Raw genomic sequence first — 26,131 nt, 5'->3', positions numbered from 1 at the left:
TACTGTAGTGCTGTCTCCTGCACGGCACATGGACTGCACACAGACAGCGTCCGTGTGCGGTACTTGTTTTACACGGACCCATTGACTTTAATGGGTCCGTGTAATCCGTGCGCTCCCACGAACACTGACATGTCTCTGTGTTTTGCACACGGACACACGGTCCGTGAAAACACGCTGACATGTGCAGAGACACATTGATTTCAATGTGTCTACGTGAGTCAGTGTCTCCGGTACGTTAGGAAACTGTCACCTCACATACCGGAGCCACTGACGTGTGAAACAGGCCTAATGTGTATGGAGCGGCTTTCGAATCTCCCCGCACAGATGATGGAAAAGAGTGATCAAGCCTGTTAGTGACCATTATTCCTGATCATCACATACAAGTTCTGCTCAATCGGGAAGGCAGAATTAATGCTAAAGGCCATCAGTATAAAAGTCCTGGATAATCCTTAAAAGCAGATATTTCTAAGGTATAATTAATTATAGCCTTCCTTTCCTACTTGTACATTGTACAGCTGGTATCACACATCTCATTCATGGGCTAAGTATGGACTACGATTTCCAAACCAGCTATGGGTCTTTTGACCTGAGCTTAACAGTCTCAGGCATAGATGAGGCTGAGTTCAGGTCAGGAAACTTGTAGCCAGACCAGACCTCATAGTCCATGCTCGGGCCAGAAAGCTCTTAGACTAGGGTGTTATTGGTCTGTGTGCCAACATGCTAATGCACGTGCAGTTTTCAACCTGGACCAATGATTGACATGTGTAAAGCAGTGTATACAATAAAAGGTAGATCTTGCACAATATGGTTGAACATGTAGAGTTACACACTGAGCCAATGACGTCTTCATTTTGTGTACATTACTGACCCGTCTCTTGATATGACAGTCTGAACACGACCTAAAACAGAGTTAGAACAGTTCTGGCGCTTTTTAGTTCCAGTGTATTTGTATCTTCAACTGGAGGTCAAAGTTGGTGCGAAAATCATGTTTTCACTTCCCCACAACAGCACCTTGGAGAGGATCTGACCTCATGGACAAGAAATCTACAGCTTTAAAAGGCGGAGCCTCTCTTTACGCTCCAGTGGTTTCCTGTCCTTGAGGGAGACATAGAATTCCCCAGCATATGCCAGGGGAAAAAGAGAAGTCTTACCTGGGGTGGTTAGTCTCAGCAGAAGATCTATGATAAGCGGAAGCACTGGGCTCGGTGCAATGGGTGTCACTTCCGGTAGGGAATCGCACACAGCGCCATACCAAGCTATCCCCAAGAGGCAGAAAACTGGTTCGGCATCTCTGGGGAGGGAAGCAAGGCCTGATATGGTACAGTATCTTCCCCTGGAGGAGGAATATCCTTGTTAGCAATCTGGAGTGGGAAGCCCAGCCTTGTATGGCGCTGTACTCCCTGCAGCCCACTATGAAAGCCAGGACAGGAAGTGCAGAGATCACTTCCCAACGTCATTTCATCGGGAGGAGTATAAATTCAACTCCTCCTGGCAATATTCCAAAATGGATGACCGCAACCAGCCAGGTGAGCCTACGGAAGAAGCTGCTTGCCGGCCTTGGTAGTTCTTGCATCAGGAGGAGTGAGTCCAGGAGTTTCCCATAAACAGCTAATCCTAATGCCTGTATTTTTACTTGTATGTATTATAGGACAAGCTTAGGAAGGCACAAATAAAATATAAGGAATGGTCACTATGTAAAACTAAACTATCATCCTCATTCAGCAAAAGATTATGCTAAGCTTCTATTGAAAACTCTTGCTGAGGAATCCTTTCATTTATGGAAAGTGTTAAATCCCTGAGGTGGGGGGGGGGGGGGAGGGAATTTAAGGTGTTCAACGGGCCCAGCACATCTTCAGAAAAGAAAGAAACCATGTTGGACTCTGGCCTGTAAGATGAGATTGAAAATGAGGAACTAGGGGGTTCTACTCAGATGGGTCATCATCCATTTCAGACAATTGAGGGGGTCAGCCTTGCTTCCACACTGAAGATACTGATAAACTGGTAAAAGCAGTTAGAGCAACAATGTAAGAAGAATAGATAAAAGAACTAAAATTCATGCAGGATATAATGTTTGGGGGGTCTACAAGTTTGTAAGCATAAATGTTTTCCCGTCCACAAAAACATAGCCTCTCCGGTTTTAGAAAGAATGGTAGAAAAAAAACAAAGCTTTCATCCCAAGAGAAATTAAAAATTAAATATCCCTTCAAGGCAGAGGCCTGAGATCTGGAATAAGGTCCCTAAAAAAAAAATGGCGGTCTCTAAAGGCCCGGGAATCGGGGGCGGCAGATTTTAAACCCAACACTGCGGCCACTTGCACAGCAAGATCTTACTTTGTGGCTTAATCAACTAGAATTCGAAATTAGGAACAAGTATCCGAGGGACAAATTGTTTGCAAGCCTCCCAACGATTATGAAGTCAGCAGATTTCCTGTCTGACACCTGCGGACACAGGCTTACGGCTCGCACATGCTCATTTTCGAATTCCGCCAGAAGGGATTTCTTTGGCTTAAGAACTGGACGGGGATTTTAGTTATATACCCTGGCTCTGTGGTACCCCATGTGAGGGAGCGTTCCTCTTCGGTTCAAACCTGGACAAAATCTTGGAGAAGGCATCAGACTCAAAAAAAAATGTTCCCACTAACACACATTCTGAAGTTCAAAAACCCTTCTGACCATCAAGAAAGAGCAGACAAGTCCTGTCCCAGTGAGAAAGGGACCCCAAATAGAAGGGGTCCGGGAACAGAGGAATGAACGGAGTGGATTTAATTTTATCTTTATTAGGGGTTCCCAAGAGATCTGCAAGCCCATGACGTCAGAAACCAGATAGGCGGAAGACAAAAAGCTTTTCCCAGGCAAGAAGAAATACTATGTTAGGCTACATTCACATTAGCGTTGTGCGGTGCAGCGTCGGCGACGCAACGCACAACGCAAATGTAAACGCATGCACAACGCAGCATTTTGTGACGCATGCGTTAATTTTTTCATGGTTTTTTGCGCAGAAAAAACTGCATCATGCAGCGTCCTCTGCGCCCTGGCAATTGCGCCAAAGTGACACATGCGTCACAAAACGCAAGAGCAACGCATGTCCATGCGCCCCCCATGTTAAATATAGGGGCGCATGACGCATGCGTCGCCGCGGGTGCCCCCGAAGCAACGCTAATGTGAACGTAGCCTTATGTTGGTGGGTTGTGGACACCATAAGAAAGGGTTCAAACTAGAGCCTGGTACCATCCCTCCCCCCCCCCCCCGAGGGGTTTATGGTCACAGAAGACCAGCGCTCAAACATAATAAATCAACAGGCCCTAGAATGGGAAGTCTTGTTGCTATTAGAGAAGAGGGTACGCTCCTTGGTCCCGAAGGGAGATACGACGGGCGTTCATTAAAGATCTCACCTGACCTACTTCTATTTATCACAGGATGCGGAAAGTGCACAAGTGTAATGATATGTCTCCATAGGTTATGTGCAACTCAGCACTGATAACGGTCTTGATTTTACAGGTGCTGAAGTGGTATGAGGCTTGATAATGGACCCAGTGGAATACAGAGCAATCATCAAGTTCCTTTACTTGAAAGGCCACATACCAAAGGAGACGTTTAATGAGATTAAAGAGGTTTCTTCGCGCCTCTGTGCGCCGGGCGCCACCTCTTCTTCCTTCATTAGCGTCCCCGGAGCCTGCGCTGTAAGTTTTTTTTTTTTTGTTTGTTTGTTTTTTATTTCGGGCATGCACAGTTGCGCTGCCCATCGAACTTACAGCGCAGGCGTCGGGGACGCTAATGAAGGAAGAAGAGGCGGTGCGCAGAGGCCCTGAGTGACGGCTGTGGTGCGTCTGAGTTAGGGGGGAAAGACCTGCCCCCAGGTCTAATTCGAGGTATGAGGGCCACATTATAAAAGCGATTATTGCAGCGTTGGCAGGGACCAGAACTAAAAGAGCCACCTTGGCAGAATGCAGCATTACTGCTGCACAGGGTGGCTCTTTTAGTTAAAAACGCCTGGGGGGGGTGACAGGTTCCCTTTAATGAACGCCCTTTTGTATGGGAAGAGGTTTTTTTACAATCTTTTTGTTTGTTTGTTTGTTTTTTTGTTTTTTTTTTAAATATACCTTTCCTTTAGGATGATTATAAACCTAAAAATTTTAAATCCAATTTTAATAAAACATTTCAAAATGGAAATAATTTGCGTGGCACTAAAACTTCTTTTTTACCCCTCGCCACGACAGCACCCTACAGGAGAGAGGGATCCGCCCCACAGGAACAGGAAACCTACAGAAAGATAAAGGGGGGCGGTCCTCCTTTCCTCCTCAGTTTTGGTTTCCTGTTCCTGCGGGAACGACAGGATTCTAGAACCTACAGGTGTACCTGGGCATGCATGCCGCCCATGCAGTCTCTTTGGAACGGCAGGGGCTGCAGCCTGGAAGCAGCGTCGGGGGAGTTCCGCTAGACGGCTCCCTCCTCGTCTGGGAGGCATACAGATGGCCGGGTCCGGAGAAAGCCGCCCGGCATCTGCATTATGCGGCGGCTTCAGCGTGGAAGATCCTCGCCCGGCAGAAGCGGTGAGTGAGAGGAGCTTCCTGAATGGCGGTCCGGGGCTGGAAGGCCGCACCACGCATGCGCTGACCGCCATAAGTGAGTTCACCCCGGAAGTAGATGCTAAACTTCTGGGGTAAGCAGGCCGAGATCAGCGGTGGGGGAAGCGCGAGTTCGCGCATGCGCAGTACCGCTTAAAAAAAAAAACATTGGCGCTCTATATAAACCGGCTAACCACTGTTACCTGCGATGCAAGATGTTATCTCCAGGTGCCATGGATCCTGCAGCAGGAGACCCAGTTCCCACCAAGGATCACTCCAGCAGAGGATCATCAGATACCGGTCGAAAGAGCGACACGGTGGATAAATCCAAAGGATCTCGGCCGTCTGATCCGGTAATAATAGCTTCACTGGGTGAGTTATAACTCTGCCTATTAAGCTGACGCCATCTCCCCTCCTTTCTCTCTCTTTCTCCTTCTCTCGCTATGTCTTATTTTGATCAGGCCAAAAAACAACAAAAAACTAAACATACGGAATGCGCCTTATGTAGCCAGCCCCTACCAGACTCGTACCCCAAAAAACTCTGCAAAGGTTGTATAGCAGAAACCGCACAAGGAGCGGCGGTGTCTATTACGGACTTACGCACCATTATTAGAGAGGAGTTAAAGGCTATGTCACAGGATAAACCACAAAAAAGTAAATCCAAAAGGCCAACGCCTTCGTCAGATTCTGATAGTGAACAAGCTGTACTCTCAGATATCTCTATATCATCATCATCACCATCATCATCCATCACAATCATCATCCATCACAATCATCATCCATCACAATCATCATCCATCACAATCATCATCCATCACAATCATCATCCATCAATCATCATCATCATCCATTCGAGGGACGTTCATGTTTCCCCTTAGATAGTGTGGATAATCTAGTGAAATCAATAAGAGACACTATGGGGTGTGAGGAGACAAAGGGCGCACAAACCACGCAGGATATAATGTTTGCGGGTTTGGCGGAGAGAAAAAGGAAATGCTTTCCAGTCATCCCAGCAGTGAAAGCATTAATAAAAAGAGTGGGAGAAACAAGATCAGAGAAGTTTTTTACCCTCTGCGTCAAAACGGAAATACCCGTTTAGTGACGAGTTACTTACGTGGACCAAAATCCCTAAGGTTGACGCAACTGTTGCCTCTACCTCTAAGCCGTCCACATTGCCTGTTGAAGACGCGGGATTGCTCTCCGACCCTCTAGATCGCAAAGCCGAGTCGTCCCTTAAAAGATCCTGGGAGGCAACTACAGGCATATTCAAGCCAGCAATAGCGAGCACTTGTACCGCCAGGTCAATGCTCATCTGGATTGACCAGCTAGACCAAAATATTGAGAATAAAATTTCACTGGAAAAATTACGAGCTGCTATTCCCTTAATACGAGGTGCAGCAGCCTTTATGGCGGACACGTCCGCAGATTCTCTCCTCCTGGCAGCAAGATCTGCAGGTCTTGTAAACAATGCAAGACGGGCGTTATGGATGAAGAGCTGGAAAGGGGACGCACAATCAAAATCTAAGATATGCGCAATCCCATGTGAGGGTGAGTTCCTCTTTGGCAAATCCTTAGATGAGATACTCAAGAAGGCGAAAAACAGGAAAAAAGCTTTTCCTGATACCTCTATTCCCTTTTATAGGAGAGCCTTTAAGAGAAGGCCATTCGGCAAGAGAAGGCAGACGGACAGGCCGGCAACATGGTTCACTAAAGAAGACAGAGAGGTACCATGTTCAGAAGACCCAACCCCCCAAAAGAAAACAAATACTGAGGATATAACCATTCCAGTAGAGGGCAGATTAAAATCTTTCGCCACCCAGTGGGAAAAAATTACAACCAGTTCGTGGATTTTAAACATAATCAGAGATGGAATAAAATTACAATTCTCTCGCTTTCCCCACGAATCATACATTATAACATCACTCAGCTCGCCTATACAACAAGAGGCCCTTGAGATTGAAATTCAAACTCTATTATCAAAACGGGTTTTAGTCCAAGTTCCGAAAGGACAGGAAACTAGAGGATTCTATTCTCCTCTATTCTTAATTTCCAAACCCGATGGTTCATTCAGAACAATCATTAACCTCAAAAAGCTTAATTCATTTATTAAAAATAATACATTTAAAATGGAGTCTATAAAATCCAGCATAAAGCTACTCTTTCCAAACTGTATGATGGGAGGTATTGATCTAAAAGATGCTTATTACCATCTTCCTATTCATGACAGATACCAGAAGTTCTTCAGGGTAGCGGTGACAATCAAAGGCAAGATTTGTCATTTCCAGTATGCAGCCATGCCCTTCGGCCTTTCTACAGCGCCAAGGATTTTCACCAAAGTGATTCTAGAGGTGATGGCTTATCTTCGCCAAAAAGAGACATTAATTGTGCCCTACTTAGATGAATTTTTAGTCATCGGAAATTCAGTTTCTCAGTGTGCTGACCGTTTAGCTCATGCAATTTCATCTCTACAGGATCTAGGTTGGATAATCAATATCGACAAATCCAGACTGGCTCCACTGTCACTCCAAGCGTTTCTGGGGTTCCATATAGACTCCATAACTCAAAAATGTCTGCTTCCTCAGGTAAAAATCTCACTCATCAGACATAGTCACAACAGCAATGAATCCACACATGACCCTAAGGAAAGCCATGTCATTACTGGGATCTCTTATTTCCTGTATCCCTGCAGTCCAATGGGCACAATACCATACCCGGACACTGCAGCACCAAATCCTCCAAGAGGAAAGACGGCTTCTTAGCTTAAATGCAAAGGTAACGTTGTCCCAGGAAGTTTTATCTTCTTTAACGTGGTGGCTGGATTCTAACCATTTGAGTGGTGTTCCATGGGTAATAACACCATCTCATACTATAACCACTGACGCCAGTCCTCACGGATGGGGCGCTCATATGGGGAATGATTTTCGCCAAGGGTGATGGGACACGGAAGAATACCACAACTCATCTAATCTGAAAGAATTAAATGCAGTAAGATACGCCTTATGTCATTTTCTCCCACAGCTGCGGGGAAAAGACGTCCGAATCCTTTCCGACAACACCACCACAGTGGCTTATATAAACAGGTAAGGAGGTACTCAATCAGACACTCTGATGTCTTCCGCTGGGAAAATTCTGGATTTGGCAGAAAAACATCTATTATCCCTCACTGCAGTTCACATAAAGGGGGAAAACAACCAGCAGGCAGACTTCTTAAGTCGACATACCTTAAGGCAGGGAGAGTGGTGCCTAAACCATCATATCTTCCAACAGATAGTATCCCTATGGGGTCGTCCGCAAATAGATCTCTTCGCCACGAGAAAAAACAGGCAAGTCCGGAAATTTGCCTCCCTATCGTTAGCAGATCATCCGGACATTCTAGACGCTCTCCAAACCCCTTGGCAATACAGTCTAGCATACGCCTTCCCTCCGATAATATTGTTACCACAGGTTATTCGGAAGATCAGGGAGGATGGAGCGAGAGTTATACTAATAGCACCATTCTGGCCCAAAAGGCCATGGTTCTCATGCCTACAAGCCATATCGGTTTCGGACCCTTGGGTCCTCCCCTCGACACCCAACCTTCTCTTCCAGGGTCCGTTTCTCCACCCCCAGGTGGACAATCTCCATCTGACGGCCTGGAATTTGAGAGGCAGATGCTAAAACTAAGGGGATTCTCCGAGGGACTAATTGACACACTCCTCCAAAGTAGAAAACATTCTACCACAAAAATTTATACAAAAATTTGGAAAAAATTCCTACAGTTCCATAAATCTCCCAACACATCAGAAATTCCAATACAATCTATATTGGAATTCCTTCAAAAAGGGAGGGAACTAGGTTTAGCTGCAAATACGTTAAAAGTTCACGTATCGGCACTAGGAGCCCTCTATGGCCATAGTATTGCGGGAAATAGATGGGTATCCCGATTTATCACGGCTTGTGAAAGGATAAATCCTGTTAATATACCTAGAATTCCACCCTGGGATCTAAACTTAGTTTTACAAGCCCTAACAGACTCTCCATTTGACGCAATAGATTCCATATCCATTAAATACCTATCACTAAAGACGGTCCTCTTGGTAGCACTGACTTCAGCTAGGAGAATCAGTGACATCCAAGCTCTTTCTATAGATCCACCTTTCCTGCTAACTTTTCAGGATAAGTTGATTCTTAAACCGGACCCTTCCTACCTTCCCAAGGTAGCGAAGAAATTCCATAGGTCACAAGAAATAGTCCTGCCCACCTTTTTCAGTAACCCTTCCACTCCTGAGGAATGCAAATATCACACTCTAGACGTTAAGAGTAGTTTTAAAATACATTGAAAGGACTAGGAGCTGGCGACCGTGTAGGGCTCTGTTTATATCCTTTCAGGGTCACAAGAAGGGTCATGCAGTCACAAAAAGCACCTTATCCCAATGGATCAGGGAGTCTATTACACTGGCTTACTCCGTGAGGAAAGAAAACCCTCTGGAAGGCATAACGGCACACTCTACCAGAGCTATGGCATCCTCCTGGGCCGAAAGAGGAGACGTCCCAATAGAAACCATATGTAAGGCGGCAACTTGGTCAGATCCTTATACTTTCTATGCGCTGTCGTGGCGAGGGGTAAAAAGCCGGATTACTCACCGGTAATACTCTTTTAGTGAGTCCACAACAGCACCCTATTACATCCCTCCCTAGGTTAATATAGTATATACTAATAAAGTAAAAAGTTCCTCTTGCTAGATATAGTGCAAATAAGTTTAAACTTAAATAATATTTTGCCTAATACTGGCGGTCCTCCGGGTACTCTGAAATCAAAACTGAGGAGGAAAGGAGGACCACCCCCCTTTATCTTTTTGTAGGTTTCCTGTTCCTGTGGGGCAGATCCCTCTCTCCTGTAGGGTGCTGTCGTGGACTCACTAAAAGAGTATTACCGGTGAGTAATCCGGCTTATGGCAACCATAGATCTCCAGGATGCCTTTTATCCCATTCTGATATTTCAGAAGCACCAAAGTTCTCAGAGTGACTGTCAACATTCAGTGATGTCTAACCCACCTGCAATTCCAGGTCCTCCCCTTTTGGTTTCTCATTGTTTTCTCTCTCTCTCTCTCTCTCTCTCTCTCTCTCTCTCTTAGGGCCATTCTATTCATCCCATACCTGGACAATTTTATAATAATAGAAAAATCAAGGTCAGATTGCAGAAGAGCGAAGACGCAATTAGACTCGCTAGTGATTTTTAAATTAAAAAAAAATTAAAAAATCCCGGAACAGAGGCAAACTATTCTGGGAAAACAATAATGAATAGCCCCAGAATACATACGGAGGACCGCATGGGAATCAACAAAATGTAAGAGCTAACAGAATCCTCCAACACAAATAATTTCAATTCTAAAATAATTTTTATTCAGATACCGAAACTTTAAGAGCAATTAAAAAATTATTCTTGGAGATTCAAGTAAACCATACAGGTGATGGAAAAACGCATAACGCGACATGAGGTTTATAAATTTGTGCCTAAAATAGGGCAATGTAAAGTATGGCACATCCTAAAGTAATCATGTAACTAGTCTAGACAGAAATATAAACAAAATCAAAAGAGTAAAGTGCATAGACTGTAATATTAATTGTGCAAATATAGGGTATTTAAATATCTATGGTAATGCATAATAATAACAAAGATCACTCACTTAGTATAGTAAGCATAGCAACAATAGTAATATGCACACCATAAACTCTGACTCTGACCATAGACAGAGCAGCATATTGGGAATCCTCAATCGGAGGATTCTGTTAGCTCTTACGTTTTGTTGATTTTCTGGGAAAACTGAGACTTTCTTCCAAGGGCAAAATTAAAGTGCGCGTTTAAAATCAACAACCAGGTGACCACTCTTGAGTAGAGCAGAGCGATGTCCTTACTAGAAACCTTAACATCTTGTATTTTTGCGGCAACTTGGGCCCGATTCAACTTTTGGAAACTTAGTGGGAAATCTTAAAGAAGGGAAAAGAAGCCACAGAAACACGCACTTCTTCCTCAGGACTTAACGACATACACGTATATCGGGTAATACTAACAGTGCCTTTCTGGTCCAGAAGGACTTGGTTCCCGTGGCTATGCTTGGTGGCAGTGGAGAGCTGCAGCCTCTGTAAGGAAAAAAGAGTATTTTGAGTTTTCTACATCCGTATTTGTAAGCCAAACCCAGGAGCGCGTAAAAAATACAAGTGGTGCACATGTTTCTATACTTTTTCTTCTGATTGTCCCACACCTGATTTTGGCTTAAATATGCTGCTGATCAGTGTTTGATCAGTATTTTACATGTGAACGTGGCCTTACAAGTTAGGGTCAAACTCAGACCAGACCTGATCTAGCCTTCCTTCCCAATGGTGCCTCAGTATTTCATAGTCCCAAGAGATAGTACTACCTTCACTCTGCAATAGCCCCCAAGAAAGGGAATTTTACCTTCCAATGTCTAGGGGTGTGTTTTCTACAATCTATAGAATTGATGGTGAGTTTCAGAAAGTCTTTCTCCCTTTTAGTTCTCTTGCAGGGCCCCAGCAGAGGCCAGGTGGTGTCAAAAGGGTCTCTGGCCAATGGGTCAAAAGGGGAATTTCACTTGCATACATGTCAGGGGGTCTGGACGCTCTTGCGCACTCCACCAGGGCTGTATCCACATCTTGGGCAGAGCAGGCTAATGCCTCTCTCAAGCAGATTTGTAGGGCAGCTACATTGTCCTCACCACCACTTTTTTTTTTCTGGCACTATAGGTTGGACTTGGGCTCTAATGACTTTTTTTCTGGGAGGAATGTCCTGCAAGTGGTGTTCCCTCCCTAAGGGATTCCTCTGTAATCTGTCATGGTGGAAGGGAAATGGTGCTGTCATGGGGAAGGGAAAAATAGTTACTTGCTGGTAATCGGATTTTCCAGACCCACAACTGCACGATTTTATTTTGTGCTCTGTGGTGGGTCTGGAAAATCCAATTACTGGTAATTATCATTTTCATGCCATCAGTCACAATTGTGCATTAAAGGGAATCTATCAGTATGCTCAACCCTTCAAAGCTGTCTATATGGGCATGCAGATCATAGAAAGTCAAATAAAATTATTCCTTGATGGCTGCGATCTGTTTTTTTTATGCTGGAAAAAATTGTAATTTTTCTTAATATGTAAATGAGCTATTAAGATCTATGAGCCGGACATAGCTTTCCCTGAGACTCTGCCTCCAGAGATTATTATATATGAAAGGAGGCATTACCAGTGTGAGACATGTAGGTCAGGAGAGCGGACTGTCGGTCATTAGATGTCTCACACTAGGAATGCTTACTTCTGTTTTAAAATAAGTCCTGGAGGCAGATTTTTACTCAGATCTATGTCCGGCCAATAGATCTTAATAGCCCATTTACATTTTATGAAAAAAAACAAACATGGTTTTCTCTGGAATAAGACATCAGGTTGCTGATACCAGGCGTCATTTTATTAATGAGTCTCCATTGCACATCATTTAAGTCCCATATTGTCTTGGACTTCTACAAAAATGTTTGCAGCCCTGAAATGGTTAACTGACATACTTGTAAACGTGCCACCACTTTCATGTAATAAGCTCCTTTCTTGTGTATTACTGCTTTGTCGTCATTCCGGTTCTGATAGATTTTGCAGGGATCCAGATACTTGTCCTTTTTATGTGTCCATCCATCTCCATGGATTTCTCTGGAGCTGTGACACATATGAGTGTAGAGTTAACTGTCTGACTTGTGGTTCCTAGAGGATCCTGAGTTCCTCAGAAGCCTGGAGTACAGTTGTAAGGTAAGGGTCTACTCATGCCATGTTCTCCTCATCATGGATCCTTGTTTGCTCCACAAGTAGCCATTTGTTTTCTGGAGCCAGACAGCAGTAATTGTTTCCTGTCTACCAGACTTTTCCTATGGTAGTTCGGCTATACATGTGTTCCCAGCCACACTACAACATTGGATTAGCTTGCTTGTTAGTATTTCACTTAATCCTAATGTTTCGTGTGAGGATTTGCTTGAGGTATTGGGTGATGTTCTGTAGGGCTGAGGCAGGGCTGTAATTGGGAAATGATCACTGCCCTGCAGCTCCTCCACAGATGCACTGAAGCATTACATGAGCTCTGTGTCCTTCATTGCTCAGGGATCTGTGTATGATGTGAATAGAGGTCACCCATTCTTTATATAAAGTATCTATATCATAAATTTTTTTTTTTTGTCCAATTCTCATAAAAATACATCTTTTTATTGATCCCGTTTGCAGTGTAAACTTGCCCACTCAAGTGAATGGGTCTGTGGGGGAAATAAATTAAAAACCATTTATGTGCTGTTTGGGTCTCTTCTTGTTTAAAGAGGAACTTCCATCAAAATTTGTATTCTCTTAAAGAATTTGTCATTTTAGCCTTAATGACCTGTCCTTAGGATAGGTCATCAATGTCTGATCGGTCGAGGTCTGACACCCAGCTGCTTTCGCTGTTATTATATGGCGCTGTGTACTTACAACTGCACAATTTTGTCATTGTTTACAAAATTACCAAGTCCTCCCCCTTCTTCAGCTCCTGACCCAGCTGCTCTGCTCCTCCCCCTGCCAGGGACCTCCTGTTTCTACATGGTGCTTAGGATTCAGCTAGTCCGCTTTGATCATGTGATGTCCTAGACATAATGGGAAATAGAAGCAATAACTGGGTAGAAAGGCAAAATTAGCAATTGTAAGCACATTGCCATATAATGATCATCGTCTGATTGCGGATAACAATTTTGTTGGAATTTCTTCTTTAATAGGAGGTAAAAGTGGTGTATCTTTCCTTCCCTCCCCATTTTGCAAGAAGACCCCTGAAGGATGCTCAACACAGACCTTCAGGGTTCTTTAGGCTATGTTAATATAGAGTTAAGAGGGGGGTGTGTGTGTGTGTGTGTGTGTGTGTGTGTGTGTGCGTGTGTGTGGTTTTATTTATATTTTTTTTGCTTCAGAGAGGTGCACTGGTTTGTCTCTGTATCTGCTGGGTTTTCTCCTTATAGTGCGCTCTCTTCTGGCTCGTCACTTTTTCAGTCGGTGATGGAGCGAACTGTCACTGTGAGCTGAAGATTATTGCACAGTGACAAGATCCTACTGAGCATACATCAGAATTAACAGGCACATGCTCAATAGAGCAGGGCTTGCCCAGCACCTAATGATGCTTATTTTGAGTATCCCTGCATTCACGGAGGGCTCTCGAATGAAGCGTCATCAAATAGGAATATGTAAAAAATGTTGTAAGGGAACAATAAGCCATTCTTAATTAAAGAATAATATTCAACGAAGAGATTAGATGATATGGAATACAGATATCTACAGTAGGATTAATATAAATGTTTCAGACCACCCCTTTAACGGAGTTGATCGTGGATAATTTCCCAGTGTTTTGCTTGTTTTTCAGAAAATGATGTCTTTCATGCTTCCATTGGAAATTAACCCCTTAGTGACAGAGCCAATTTTGATCTTAATGACAAGCCAATTTTTACAACTTTGACCAGTCACTTTGAGGTAATAGCTCTGGAACGCTTCAATGTATCCCACTGATTCTGAGAGTTTTTTTGTGACATGTTGTACTTCATGTTAGTGGTAAAATTTCATCGATAAGACTTGTGTTTACATAAGAAAAGAATGGAAATTTGGTAAAAATGTTGAAAATGTTGCCATTTTCAAACTTCATTTTTGTACCCTTAAATCAGAGTCCTATTGCACAAAACGGTTAATAACATTTCCCACATGTCTACTTTACATCATTGCAATGTTGGAAACATATTTTTTTGGGGGGGTTAGGAAGTCATAAGGATTAAAAGTTGACCAGCGTTTTTTTTTAAATAATTTATTTATTTTCTTTCTTCCTCCCAACAAAATTTACAAAACCCTTTTTTTAGTGACCACCTCACATTTGAAGTGAGCCTAGGAGGGTCATTATGACAGAAAATACTAAAAACTGCACCCCTCAAGGTGCTCAAAACCATTCGAAGGTTTTAGCCCTTAAGGTGCTTCATGAGAACAAACGCAATGTGTAAGGAAAAAACTCACATGTAACTTTTTTCCCAAAAAATTTACTTTAGACCCAAACTTAATTTTCACAAGGGTATCAGGAGAAAATGGACCACCAAATTTTAAATGCAATTTCTCCTGAGTACCCCGATACCTCATATGTGGGGGAAAGCCACTGTCTGGGCGCATAGCAGGGCTCAGAAGTGACGGAGCACCGTTTGACTTTTTGATCGCAAAATTGTCTGGAATCTATGGCGGGCGCCATCTTACGTTTGGAGACATCCTGATGTGCCTAAATAGTGGAAACCCCTCAATTCTAACTCCAACCCTAACCACACCCCTATCCCTAACGAATGGAAAAAATATATATATATTTTTATCTAAGGGGGTGTCAAACGGGGGGTTTAATTTACTTTTTTTTTTTTATTTGATTGATGGGGTCGATCAGAGATCAAAATGAACCAATAGGTAAAATCTGCCTGTACCCAAGATCCCGGAGATTTTCTGTTGCTGGGGAATGCTATACATAATTTATTTCTTAGAACCGTTAAAAAGCTGCGCTGAGGAATAATGCCCCTTAACTACCGCCGTTAATGGGCGTATCGGTGGTCATTAAGGGGTTAAAGGGATTGTCCAATTGAAACAAGTTATCACCTATACACTGGATAGATAAAGTGGTGATTGGTGGAGGTCCGAAAGCTAGGACCCTACTTGATCAGCAGAGCATGAAATTTGTATCCCCAATTACAAAATAGAGCAGCAGGTCAGACACCGACCACCATTCCATCACTCCATTCTTTCTTTATGGGGTTGCCAGAAAAAGCCAAGTGCTGCACTCTGTAGCTCCATAGGCAATGAATGAGGCCATGGTTAAACATGGGCACTGCCGTTCTAATCCAATGAGGATAAAAGTTCCCTATGTGTCTTGGCCGTTGGCACTTAACCCATCAACAATTTATCACCAGACAATCCATTTATTGACTGTATATACAGTGGCGAACAAAGGCTTAGCTTTTTTTTTTTTTTGTGTGTGTGATTACTTGTCTGGTTGTTGTGATGCCATTTTCCTGGTGATGAATTGAAAGTGCATGAAGTTGTCATCAGGCAAGACCTTAATTTTAACCAAAATGCTTTAGAATATAGGAATAGTCATTTAATTAAAGAAAACTGGCTGCCAAAAGTTTTGCGTATACTGTTTATTGATCACAACATAGAGAGTAATTTATTGTTTACAACGCCATAACCTCTTGCTTTAATTACTGCACCACACCGACGGGGCATTGAAGCCACTAGGGTGTTCAAGACATCCTGAGGGATCTCGCTCCATTCAATTTGCAAATCTGCAAACCATTCATCTTTATAGCTATAGTATGGGCCCAGACTCTTCGCCCTAACTCCTCCCAAAGGTGCTCTATAGGGTACAAATCAGGTGATTGACTTGGCCATTGCAACAGGTGCACATTTTTTCTTTGCTAAACAATTTTTTTACTTAATTGGATGTGTGCTTAAAATCATTGTCTTGCTGGAATTTCCAGCCCCTGCCTACTTTGGTTTTACCATGTGGCAGCATTTCATTCTCCAGTATATCCTTGTAAATGGTAGCATTCATATTTCTATCAATTCTATGCAGAGAGCCAATGGCAGATGCAGAAAAGCAGCCCCAAACCATGACATTGCCACCACCATGTATCACTGTAGGTATTTGGCACCTTACCTCATTACGTTTTTCAGTTGGGTGGTGCAGATACTCGTAGTTCTTGCCATACCAAACAGATTGAACTTGGATTCATCCGAGCACAATGCCTTAGACCAATCTGACTCTTTCCATTGGATGGCTTTGTTGGCAAATTCAAGTTAGACCTCCGGTTCTTTGCTGAGATGAAAGTTTTGACTAGAAACTGTGCCCTCAACGCTACTGCTCTTAGCCATCGCACCAGTTTGGTCACTCACTTTGACCCCATATTCTTCTTTCATTTTGTGCAAAATCTGTACAGCACTTTTATGGACATCAGATACTTAATTTTTATTAATAATGTGATCAACTGTGGAGGAAGTTTTCTGTGGTCGTCCACTTCTCAGTTTCAGCTGTTCCATAACCTTCATTTTCTTTATTATACGTGACACTTGACTCTGAGAGCAGTTGAATTCCAAAGCTAAATCTTTTTGGCTTTTGCCTGACTTCACTCTCAGAATAATAAGCTTCCTGACATCTGGTGGTAAATGTGCCATGGTTTAACCGAAAAAAAAACACCCCACACACCCACATTTTTTTCACACATGACAAAATATGCAAGACATTTGTCCCAGGGAATGTTGAACACTGTCAAGTTCAATTTCATCCTTTTATAGCTGACAACCATTTGCTTCCGATTTACTAATATTGCCAGAAAAATGGCATCACAACCAGACAGAAGTAATCACACTTTCCAAAAAAAAAAGCTAAACTTTTGGCCGCCTCTGTATAATATTTTAGATATCTGTTTTCAGCACTAAACTTCAGATTCAGCAAGCTCGACCAGGAGCGTAAACCCCTTTGACACTCTTCATAGAGTTCTGTTAATGGAAACCTTTCACAACACTGAAATATTTTCGAAGATATACCGTATGTTAAAATGCTGCCTCTGAGAGTTCAACTGCAGATATTATTGTTGTTCTGATTGCAATAACGTGTATTCTGACAGGAGGTCACATTGAATATTAGTGTGCATAATGCTATTAGAATACAGACTTCCATTTTCGCAGTACTTTGTGGAAGAGGTTGTAACCTAGCCAAAAGCATATACGGTAGCTACTGTAGACATGACTTTCCCTGTCATTCTGCATGTAAGAGAATACTTTCTGCAAAATATAAAGAAAATACAAATGGAATGGTTTGGAAATGTCTTATACCGATATTTGATTCATCATAGAACACAGATCAGAATTTGAAAATTAGGAGTTATATTTTTTTCTAGTGAAATGGAAAAATGTCTTTTAGGAAATGATGGCAGCAACACTTCTCAAAAAGGTGGGAAAGGGTAAACATAAGGCTGGAAAAATGGCACCGATGAAAACTGAATGGAGGGTCCATTTTCAACCAAATCATAACCATGTATAAAGAGCATGCTAGGGAGGCAGAGTCTCTCAGAAGCAAAGATGGTCAGAGGTTCACAAATCTGAACAGCTGCGTCTAAAAACTGTGGAACAACTTCAGAAATGTATTCTTCAATGTAAAATTGCAAAGACTCTGAATGTTTTGATGATCCTTAGATCAGAAATGGAAAAGACATTTCATAATGTTCCCAAATTATTATGGAAATATTTACAGCACATCCTACACTGAATTACTAAACCAAATTTATTGTCGGAGACTGTCCATTTTATTTGAACTCCACCAAAATGGACCCCCATTCTAACTTCACAGCCCTGCTGGCACCACTGAGTTAAAAACATATGATTCAGCTGTGCAAATCCATTGCATGGGCTCGGGAATGTTTACAGAAAATCATTGCACCAAACTATGATCACAGACAATCTACAAATGCAAGTTAAAGTTCTATAATTTTAAAGAATCAGCTACAGTGCATTGCGAAAGTATTCGGCCCCCTGGAATACTTTGTTGCTCCACCTTTTGCTGCGATTACAACTGCAAGTCGCTTGGGATATGTCTCTATCAGTTTTGTACATCGAGAGACTGAAATTCTTGCCCATTCTTCCTTGGCAAACAGCTCGAGCTCAGTGTGGTTTGATGGAGATCGTTTGTGAACAGCAGTTTTTAGCTCTTTCCACAGTTTCTCGATTGGATTGAGGTCTGGACTTTGACTTGGCCATTCTTGTCGATTTTGCTTTGTTTGGGATCATTGTCTTGTGGAAGACAAATCTCCGTCCCAGTTTCAGATCTTTTGCAGACTCCAACATGTTTTCTTCGAGAATGGTCCTGTATTTGGCTCCATCCATCTTCCCATCAATTTTAACCATCTTCCTTGTCCCTGCTGAAGAGCAGGCCCAAACCATGACGCTGCCACCACCATGTTTGACAGTGGGGGTGGTGTGTTCAGGGTGATGAGCTAGTAACATAGTAACATAGTTAGTAAGGCCGAAAAAAGACATTTGTCCATCCAGTTCAGCCTATATTCCATCATAATAGATCTACGTCCTTCTACAGAACCTAATTGTATGATACAATATTGTTCTGCTCCAGGAAGACATCCAGGCCTCTCTTGAACCCCTCGACTGAGTTCGCCATCACCACCTCCTCAGGCAAGCAATTCCAGATTCTCACTGCCCTAACAGTAAAGAATCCTCTTCTATGTTGGTGGAAAAACCTTCTCTCCTCCAGACGCAAAGAATGCCCCCTTGTGCCCGTCACCTTCCTTGGTATAAACAGATCCTCAGCGAGATATTTGTATTGTCCCCTTATATACTTATACATGGTTATTAGATCGCCCCTCAGTCGTCTTTTTTCTAGACTAAATAATCCTAATTTCGCTAATCTATCTGGGTATTGTAGTTCTCCCATCCCCTTTATTAATTTTGTTGCCCTCCTTTGTACTCTCTCTAGTTCCATTATATCCTTCCTGAGCACCGGTGCCCAAAACTGGACACAGTGCTCCATGTGCGGTCTAACTAGGGATTTGTACAGAGGCAGTATAATGCTCTCATCATGTGTATCCAGACCTCTTTTAATGCACCCCATGATCCTGTTTGCCTTGGCAGCTGCTGCCTGGCACTGGCTGCTCCAGGTAAGTTTATCATTAACTAGGACCCCCAAGTCCTTCTCCCTGTCAGATTTACCCAGTGGTTTCCCATTCAGTGTGTAATGGTGATATTGATTCCTTCTTCCCATGTGTATAACCTTACATTTATCATTGTTAAACCTCATCTGCCACCTTTCAGCCCAAGTTTCCAACTTATCCAGATCCATCTGTAGCAGAATACTATCTTCTCTTGTATTAACTGCTTTACATAGTTTTGTATCATCTGCAAATATCGATATTTTACTGTGTAAACCTTCTACCAGATCATTAATGAATATGTTGAAGAGAACAGGTCCCAATACTGACCCCTGCGGTACCTCACTGGTCACAGCGACCCAGTTAGAGACTATACCATTTATAACCACCCTCTGCTTTCTATCACTAAGCCAGTTACTAACCCATTTACACACATTTTCCCCCAGACCAAGCATTCTCATTTTGTGTACCAACCTCTTGTGCGGCACGGTATAAAACGCTTTGGAAAAATCGAGATATACCACGTCCAATGACTCACCGTGGTCCAGCCTATAGCTTACCTCTTCATAAAAACTGATTAGATTGGTTTGACAGGAGCGATTTCTCATAAACCCATGCTGATATGGAGTTACACAGTTATTCTCATTGAGATAATCCAGAATAACATCCCTCAGAAACCCTTCAAATATTTTACCAACAATAGAGGTTAGACTTACTGGCCTATAATTTCCAGGTTCACTTTTAGAGCCCTTTTTGAATATTGGCACCACATTTGCTATGCGCCAATCCTGCGGAACAGACCCTGTCGCTATAGAGTCCCTAAAAATAAGAAATAATGGTTTATCTATTACGTTACTTAGTTCTCTTAGTACTCGTGGGTGTATGCCATCCGGACCCGGAGATTTATCTATTTTAATCTTATTTAGCCGGTTTCGCACCTCTTCTTGGGTTAGATTGGTGACCCTTAATATAGGGTTTTCATTGTTTCTTGGGATTTCACCTAGCATTTCATTTTCCACCGTGAATACCGTGGAGAAGAAGGTGTTTAAAGGGACTCGGTCACCTGAATTTGGCGGGACTGGTTTTGGGTCATATGGGCGGAGTTTTGGGGTTTTTGATTCACCCTTTCCTTACCCGCTGGCTGCATGCTGGCTGCAATATTGGATTGAAGTTCATTCTCTGTCCTCCATAGTACACGCCTGCGCAAAGCAATCTTGCTTTGTGCAGGCGTGTACTATGGAGGACAGAGAATGAACTTCAATCCAATATTGCAGCCAGCATGCAGCCAGCGGGTAAGGAAAGGGTGAATCAAACACCCAAAAACTCCGCCCATATGACCCAAAACCAGTCCCGCCAAATTCAGGTGACAGGTTCCCTTTAATATGTTAGCTTTTTCCTCGTCATCTACAACCATTCTTTCCTCACTATTTTTTAAGGGGCCTACATTTTCAGTTTTTATTCTTTTACTATTGATATAGTTGAAGAACAGTTTGGGATTAGTTTTACTCTCCTTAGCAATGTGCTTCTCTGTTTCCTTTTTGGCAGCTTTAATTAGTTTTTTAGATAAAGTATTTTTCTCCCTATAGTTTTTTAGAGCTTCAATGGTGCCATCCTGCTTTAGTAGTGCAAATGCTTTCTTTTTACTGTTAATTGCCTGTCTTACTTCTTTGTTTAGCCACATTGGGTTTTTCCTATTTCTAGTCCTTTTATTCCCACAAGGTATAAACCGCTTACACTGCCTATTTAGGATGTTCTTAAACATTTTCGATTTATTATCTGTATTCTAATTTCTGAGGATATTGTCCCAGTCTACCAGATTAAGGGCATCTCTAAGCTGGTCAAACTTTGCCTTCCTAAAGTTCAGTGTTTTTGTGACTCCCTGACAAGCCCCCCTAGTGAAAGACAGGTGAAACTGTACAATATTGTGGTCGCTATTTCCTAGATGCCCGACCACCTGCAGATTTGCTATTCTGTCAGGTCTATTAGATAGTATTAGGTCTAAAAGTGCTGCTCCTCTGGTTGGATTCTGCACCAATTGTGAAAGATAATTTTTCTTGGTTATTAGCAGAAACCTGTTGCCTTTATGGGTTTCACAGGTTTCTGTTTCCCAGTTAATATCCGGGTAGTTAAAGTCCCCCATAACCAGGACCTCATTATGGGTTGCAGCTTCATCTATCTGCTTTAGAAGTAGACTTTCCATGGTTTCTGTTATATTTGGGGGTTTGTAACAGACCCCAATGAGAATTTTGTTACCATTTTTCCCTCCATGAATTTCGACCCATATGGACTCGACATCCTCATTTCCTTCGCTTATATCCTCCCTTAAAGTGGACTTTAGACAAGACTTTACATAGAGACAAACCCCTCCTCCTCTCCGATTTTTACGATCCTTTCTAAACAGACTGTAACCCTGTAAGTTAACTGCCCAGTCATAGCTTTCATCTAACCATGTCTCGGTTATTCCCACTATGTCAAAGTTACCTGTAGATATTTCTGCTTCTAGTTCTTCCATCTTGTTTGTCAGGCTTCTGGCGTTTGCGAGCATGCAGTTTAGAGGATTTTGTTTTGTTCCAATCTCCTCGCTGTGGATTGTTTTAGAAATGTTCTTACCTCCCTTCTGAGTATGTTTTCCTGGATCTTCTTTGTTCAAGTCTGATGTTTTTCTTCCCGTCCCCTCTTCTTCTAGTTTAACTGTGTTGCCTTTACGCTAAACATAATTGACATTGTTTCCAAAACGTTCAATTTTGGTTTCATCTGACCAGAGCACCTTCTTCCACATGTTTGGTGTGTCTCCCAGGTGGCTTGTTGCAAACTTTAAACGGCACTTTTTATGGATATCTTTGAGAAATGGCTTTCTTCTTGCCACTCTTCCATAAAGGCCAGATTTGTGCAGTGTACAACAGATTGCTGTCCTATGGACAGACTGTCCCACCTCAGCTGTAGATCTCTGCAGTTCATCCAGAGTGATCATGGGCCTCTTGGGTGCATCTCTGATCAGTCTTCTTGAGATGAAAGTTTAAAGGGACGGCCGGGTCTTGGTAGATTTGCAGTGGTATGATACTCCTTCCATTTCAATATGATCGCTTGCACAGTGCTCCTTGGGATGTTTAAAGTTTTGGAAATCATTTTGTATCTAAATCCGGCTTTAAACTTCTCCACAACAGTATCACGGACCTGCTTGTTGTGTTCCTTGGTCTTCATGTTGCTTTCTGTGCTTCAAACAGAACCCTGAGACTATCACAGAGCAGATGCATTTATACGGAGACTTGATTACACACAGGTGGATTATATTTATCATCATTAGGCATTCAGGACAATATTGGATCATTCAGAGATCCACAATGAACTTCTGGAGTGAGTTTGCTACACTTAGAGTAAAGGGGCCGAATAATATTGCGCGCCCCACTTTTTAGTTTTTGAAATTCCACAAATTTAAAATAACCAATAAATTTCATTCAACTTCACAATTGTCTTCCATTTCTTGATTCTTCACCAAAAATGTACTTTTGGTATCTTTGTTTAAAGCATGATATGCTTTAGGGGGCCGAATACTTTCGCAAGGCACTGTATATTACAACACAATCCAAAAATGATTCCGTCTTTTCGGGGCAAAGCTTTAAATTGGACTGTGATTAACACGGTTTTGCGTTAGTGATGAACCAAAAAGAGAAATCCTTTATGAAAACCATAGATGCAGTGTCCTGCGGACCCCACAGGGGATGGACCATCAGTTTTGTGAACAGCACACACTTCAGATGCCTCCATCTCTCATGAGATGCATTAGTGCATATGGCATGCGCAACTTATCTATAAGGCACTATTAATGCTGAGCGTTATGTAGAGGTTTAGAACAGCATAAGCTCCCATTCGCACATTGTCTTTTTCAGGAAAACCTTGCATATTTTTTTAGCAAGACCATGCTAAACCACATACTGCATCCATCACAGCAGCCTGGTTTCGCAGAAGCAGTCTTCAGATGATGAGCTGGCCTCCTGCAGTCCAGACCTTCCACCAATAGAAAACATTTGGCTCATTATGAAACTAAAACTCCCGCTCTGGTGACCCGCTGGAATCCTACGTCAGGCAAGGATGGGGATGTTGATTCCTGGCCCAAAACTCCAGCAATCTGTTTAACTCCCCTGACGTTTACAGATTGTTGTAAAAAGATGATGGGATGATGCACAATGGTGGGCATGGCCCTGTCTCGGGTCTTTTGAGATGTTGCTGCCAAACATTTCTAAAGGAGTTAATTTTTTTAAATGGAAAATTCTCTAAAATTTACTTTCTGATCTGTGATCGTTGTTTTTGTTGTGAATAAAATATGGCTATAAGAATTCCAAACCAATACATTCTTTTTTTTTTTTTTTTCTTTATATTTTTGCACAGCTATCCAACTCTGTTGGATTTGGGTTGTACAATGCGCAAATCATTCCACTATATCATGTTGATTATACTATATAGAGTCAGATGAAGGCAAAATGACACATTTTGATATCCTGGAACTTTCTGTGCTTTGTATTCACAGACGATTTACCGTAGTTGTTAGTATTGTATGTGTCTAATTCTTGTGTTGAGATTAGGGCCACATGGCGCTTGATACATAAAGACTGAAATGTGTCTGTCCTGTGATGTATCCCACTTACCCAATATTGCCATATTAAGGTGTGTGTTTGGACTGTCAAAAAGGCACATTTATGGCACACTCTGTCTTGGGGTGGATTAATCAAAACTGGCATAGCACAAAGTGGTATATTTAATATTTTATGTACCAGTCTGGAATACTAGGCAAAGAATAGGACCTGCCACCTAAAGAGTCTGGTAATGGCCTTTTCCCTTCTCGCTTTTGAGAATATATGCAGGTTTCGCGTTCTTGTACAAGGAAGTCAAGAGAAGTCTTTTGGCCAGACAAGTGTTCAGCCTTCAGTTTTCTTAAGGTGTTTGATCACCTCCAAGGGGATTGTCTGAGCCTATGATACTGATGACCTAACCTAAGGATCGGTCATCAGCGTTAGATTGATGGGGGGCCAACACTTCACACCAACACGATCAGTTGGTTCGGCTCCTGCGGAGACTGGATGTAAGCAGTTAATGAAGCTGAGTAGGCACAGCTCTATTCTCTGGGTAGCGGCCAATGTCAAACAGCAGCTCTGCTCTTATTGAATTAAGCTGAAAACAGCTGGTCTGTGGCGGTGCTAGATGTTGGACGCCCATTGATCTGCAACACCTGGTCTAACCTTAGGTTCACAATATCATACGCCTGGACGATCAAACTATCCAAAACAAAGATGGCCGTTCTAGCTCCTCCTAAACGGTGGGCAGTAGAGCCTGCCACCACTGAGCAGTGCTCTCAGCCATTGGGCCTCAGTGACACCAGGCAGAGATTAGTGGAGAAGAAAAGGCTTCTCTTACAGCATATAGAAAGGTGAAGGCTGGAGGCGATGGAATAACCTTTTGGTAGTACAACATAAAGCTGTAAGTGTCTAAGTTACTTTGCACAGAAGTTTATTGATGAGTGGTAAGTAGACCATTGGCGGATGTGCATTGGTGCGTCTGGCTGCAGATGAAAATAATCTGTGAAGCCTTCCATTATAGTAGCAAACAAACTTCAGAGTTCCTAAAATATTTGGAAGCCTGACATTTTATGGATTTAAGGAAGAAAAAGTCTGATCAAATAAGAAATCTTGGGCAGTGTCCAAATCCAAGAGGGGAGGGTTTGGCAGAACTGTTTGTTCAAACTGGCAGCTACTTAGCCTGGTGCAAATAACCTACTTATCTGGTCTATGTAATAGTGTGCTTATTGACCATGAAAAATCGCATTTCAATCAGGCATAGACACTAGCAGACAAATATACCTATGCAAGCCGGCAGTCACCAGCTCGCACCCTATTGTTTAATCTGGGGCTCTGGATATTGCACAATAGTGATCTTAAAGGGAGTTTGTCACTAGGGTGGTTTTTTTTTAACCTCATCTGAGATCAGCATGCTGTAGGAAGAAGCTCTGATTACAGCGATGTAGCACTGCGTCAACTGCTGCACCCAGTAAACTATCATCTTAGATGTAGCAGAGCTCAGAAAGCTAGCCTCACCCACACCACAGCTTTTCTGGGCTGCTTTTCAGAGAAGGGAGCGCGGTCAGACAAGGGCTCACATCAGTTATAGTCCAGGCAGTGATAATCTCATAAAACATTCATTGTATTGAACCTGCAAATGGCCTAATAAGTGACACATCCCCTGAGGTGTGGCTATTGCTGTCCTCAATTACATAGCAAAATCCTGCTGACGGATTCTATTCAAATCTTTGCTTCAGGCAGATTCGGGAATAAGCGACTCATCAGATTATCATGTACTAGCTATTGAACCCGTTCTACGCCCAGGTGGCGAGCATTTATATTGGTATATGGTCTCTATCCTGGTATGTGCTGCTCCATCCTGCGCCCCCATCCTGTCATGTGCTGCTCCCATCCTGCGTCCCCATCCTGTCATGTGCTGCTCCCATCCTGCGTCCCCATCCTGTCATGCGCTGCTCCCATCCTGCGTCCCCATCCTGTCATGCGCTGCTCCCATCCTGCGTCCCCATCCTGTCATGTGCTGCTCCCATCCTGCGTCCCCATCCTGTCATGTGCTGCTCCCATCCTGCGTCCCCATCCTGTCATGCGCTGCTCCCATCCTGCGTCCCCATCCTGTCATGCGCTGCTCCCATCCTGCATCCCCATCCTGTCATGTGCTGCTCCCATCCTGCGTCCCCATCCTGTCATGTGCTGCTCCCATCCTGCGTCCCCATCCTGTCATGTGCTGCTCCCATCCTGCGTCCCCATCCTGTCATGCGCTGCTCCCATCCTGCGTCCCCATCCTGTCATGTGCTGC

The 26,131-nt window shown here is 42.9% G+C and overlaps 2 protein-coding genes across 5 annotated transcripts in view; one reads left to right on the top strand and one right to left on the bottom strand.

The window, feature by feature from the left end:
* Window positions 1-10,658, bottom strand: part of NUDT13 (nudix hydrolase 13) — a 132,058-nt gene extending 121,400 nt beyond the window's left edge. The window contains exon 1 of the mRNA XM_069753339.1: window positions 10,616-10,658. The gene's annotated coding sequence lies outside the window, so the exon portion shown is untranslated. The remainder of the gene's footprint in view (window positions 1-10,615) is intronic.
* Window positions 1-26,131, top strand: part of P4HA1 (prolyl 4-hydroxylase subunit alpha 1) — a 70,450-nt gene that overhangs the window by 3,843 nt on the left and 40,476 nt on the right. The window lies entirely within an intron of this gene.

Source organism: Ranitomeya imitator, chromosome 2 (assembly GCF_032444005.1).
Source record: "Ranitomeya imitator isolate aRanImi1 chromosome 2, aRanImi1.pri, whole genome shotgun sequence".
Classification (NCBI taxonomy): Eukaryota; Metazoa; Chordata; class Amphibia; order Anura; family Dendrobatidae; genus Ranitomeya; species Ranitomeya imitator.
Note: the sequence above shows the minus strand (reverse complement) of the source record. Positions and strands in the feature narration are given on the sequence as shown.